Below are 3,719 nucleotides of genomic sequence, written 5' to 3'. Positions count from 1 at the left end.
GGCGGCCGGACCCAGCGAGCTGGGGAAGCCGCCGGCCTGGCCGCTCCGGCCTCCCCACCCCCCGCCCCCCCACAGCCGCTCCAAACAAAAGGCCCGGGTCCCCCAGCCGCCACCGCTGCACTGAGAAATAGCCCGCCCAGACCGAGCACCCACGTGACGCGAGCCCCCCTTCTCTCGGCTCCCGGCGCGGCTGCTGGGGATTGTAGTTCTCCGCGTGGAGAGGCCCGGCTCTCCGGCTGCAGCTGGGCGGGTGGACTACAAAGCCCAGGACGCATCGCGCTCGCTCCTCCGGCCCCCGCCCCATTCCGGAGACCGCCCCAGAGTGGTCCCAGAGAGAAGGGGGCGGGGCCTTGGTCACGCCAGCGACGAGGCCACCAATAGTGATCCACCTGGGCGGGCTGCGGAAGTCTAGGGCTCTGGCCTCGCCCCGCCGCCTGAGGGAAGGGAAGGGAACCGTGCAGGTACTGTAATGGCTCTTCTGCAAAGTCACAGCCTTTCCCTGCAGGGAAAAAAACCTGGTCACTGTGTCACGGAAAGTGCTAAATACAGGACTCTAGAGCCACTTGTTACACAGACCATTGAGTGCATTAGTAAATTAAAGTCATTCACAAAGGAATCCGCTGGCGTAATAGAGGTACCTCAGATACTGGAGTTGGAGAGGTGATGATGATGATAATGACAATAGTAGTAATAGGTAACGTTTATTGAAGGCTTACTGTGTTCAAGGCACTCAGCTCAGCACGTTTTGTGAATTGATTTAATTTAGCAACCTTGTGAACTGCGTTCAATTATTGTTTTATTATCTATCACTTAATTTTGAAGATGGAGCAGGACGTGAGAAGTTAAATCACTTGCAGAGTTCATGCTCTTTGTCACCATTCCACGGTTTCCTGGGTGGGGTGGAGGGGTTACTCTGCAGCCCCGCTCCCTCCTTCCAAAGGGTAAATTGATTTCCAGAGAAGAAAATTATATGCTCTGGTTGTCATAGGAAAGCCAGAGCACCCCTTTCCCCCTGCCTCCTGGATTCCGAGTCCTCTAGCTGGAAGGGGAAGGGATGGAATTGGGGATTTGTTTTCCTGTCTCCCCTCCACATCTGTCCTCCCAGTTAGCTGACCTGGAATTCAATGACTGGCAACAGATGGTATGAGAATTGGCAGCGGAGGATTGAGCCTTATTGCCCCTTCCTTGTGCAGAATAACACAAGGGTTGTGAATAAGGATAGGAGGGGACACAAAATTCCACTTAGGGAGCATGTTCTAAGAGCTGGCACTTTGCAAGGTGCTTTTCTTTTTAAATTTTAATTTAAATTTTATTCTCATCGCCAGCCATTGAAATACAATGATTAAGAACCCAAACTTGAATTCACATTTCTGTCCTACAGCTTGGTTAAAAATTTGGTCAAACTATTTCTTTTCCTCTTTTTTTTTCCCTCTTGGTCACTTCATCCCACATAAAACCCCACATATTCTTGAATGGCCTTGTTTTCCCAGTTTTACTGGGTGAGAGTCATGGTTTCTGATCTGACATGACTTTCAAAGAGTGTTCATTGGCTAATATGATTCACCCACTGATTCCGCAAGCTTTTTGCACCCTCATATCTTTCGGTTGTTTCCTGCCTCTTTTTGATAGCATCAGCTTGGAAGTCAAAGGGGAAGTGATACGTGTGTGCTTTGTGTTAGTGCGCTGTGGTCAAAGAGGAAGGAGAACTAGAAATGGATGTAAAATTAGGTTTACACCTGTGACGTTATGCACCAGAAAAACAGTGAACTTTAAATAATGAGAAATTACTCTTAGATCAGGCACAGAATTTCTCTGTGACGCTGGGAAGGTCCTTTCTCCTCTCTGGGCTCCAAAGTACCCCTCTGTAAAATGAAAAAATTGTCTGCATTTTCTTTCATCTCTGCTTTTTTGAGGTTCACTAAAATATGTCTCTTTTTTTCAGGAGCAGTCTGAGATACGTTCAGCTATGTTTTCCCTTAAGTTCACAGTGTTATTGAAACCGACAGGTCATCCTGCTTCAGTTTCTGGCCAGAATCTTTCTTTTGCAGCCCATGTTGACTGTCAGCCCCAGTCCCTTCCTCCAGCACTGTCCGGTTAACTGCATTTTCTCTCTTGTCTAGCATGTCTTCAAAGTTCTTCCTGGTAGAGTATGGGCACTGAGAAGAGCATCTAAAGGGGCCAAGAGACTGTCTTAATATATATTTTCTACCAAACATGATAAATCCGCTCTGTCTTGCAAAGTGATAGAGAACACCTGACATATCCTCATTTTGCTGTTACTGAGTGGGTTTCCATGGAGACAGGTGGTAGAGTGTACCTAATGATGACTGCGAGGTCTCCTGGCATGAATTAAACATGCGTGTGCGCGCGCACGCACACACACACACCCCAGCTTCAAAGCCCAGCACAAGCTTGTAACAGTAGATTCTGTCTCTAATTAGATGGTCAGGGACATGCTCTAGTCAGTCCTTGGATCCACAAACTCAAAGCAGCAGCTTGACGTGGGAGGGCATCGTTAGCGTGAGCATCATCAGGATCATGGTCTTCATCATCATCATCATCATGATTGTGGAAGCACAATTTCATCCAACAAATGTTCATTGAGCTTTAACTGTGTTCCAGGCACTGGAGTACATGCTGTGGGGAAGAGAGGTGAAAAAGAGAGAAACAGAAATCAAGTTAGGAAATCTGTAAGCTGGAATAGGCTGTGATAAGTGACATGAAGGAAATCAGGTTGATGTACTAGAGCGGCGGTCCCCAAACTTTTCGGCACCAGGGACTGGGGCTCCTCTGCTAATCTAATGCCTGATGATCTGAGGTGGAGCTGAGGCGGTGATGCTGGTGCTGGGGAGCGGCTGCAAATACAGATGAAGCTTCCCTGGCTCACAGCCGCTCACCTCCTGCTGTGCAGCCCAATTCCTAACAGGCTATGGACTGGTACTGGTCCACGCCCAGGGGTCCGGGACCCCTGTGCTCGAGGGTGTCTGGAGTTGCAGCAGAGGAGGAGGAGGCACCATGTTCGTTTGGATGGTAAGGGAAGACTTCTAGGAGGTGGCATAGGGCCTGGGATCCATGCAGATTGCTGGGAAAGACAGGTGTGACTGGCACTGGAGGTAAGTTTGGTTTGAGAAACAAAAGCCGAGTATGGGGAGGAGAGAGCAAGGAGTGACGTGATTGGAGGTGAAGTTGGAGAGGTGGGCATGCTGGGCCTTAAGGACCCACGGGAAGGGCCTCTGGAAGCTTTCAAGCAGGGGAGTGACATGATCTATGATTTTAGAGGGTTACTCTGGCTGCTTTGTGGAGAGTGCGTGGATTGGAGAGGTGCCACGATTTGTAAAGACCAGTCACCTCAGGCCCCTCCCTCGCCCTCCTGGCCCACATGCAATCAGTCACCAAGTCCAGGGGGCTCCTGGAGCTGGGGTGGGGGGACTCGAATCAGTGTAGTGACAGCAGAGACGAGAGAAGTGCTTGAATCAGGAACTTCAGTTAGCGTGCTTCCTGAGCTCCTTCAGTGTGCCAGGCACTGTTCTGGGGATTAGGGATATGGAGCAGAGGACGAAGCCCCCGCTCTCCTGGAGTTTACATTCCAGAGGGGACCTGGACAGGAAACAAGTGGACAGGTGTGTAATGTTATTTTAGATAATATAAAGTAGGTAGATGGTATGTATTTAGATAGTATAAATGCTGTGGAGATGATAGCGAAGATGGGAAAGCAGGAG

Source organism: Pteropus vampyrus, unplaced genomic scaffold, assembly GCF_000151845.1.
Source record: "Pteropus vampyrus isolate Shadow unplaced genomic scaffold, Pvam_2.0 Scaffold30, whole genome shotgun sequence".
NCBI classification, from domain to species: Eukaryota; Metazoa; Chordata; class Mammalia; order Chiroptera; family Pteropodidae; genus Pteropus; species Pteropus vampyrus.
Note: the sequence above shows the minus strand (reverse complement) of the source record.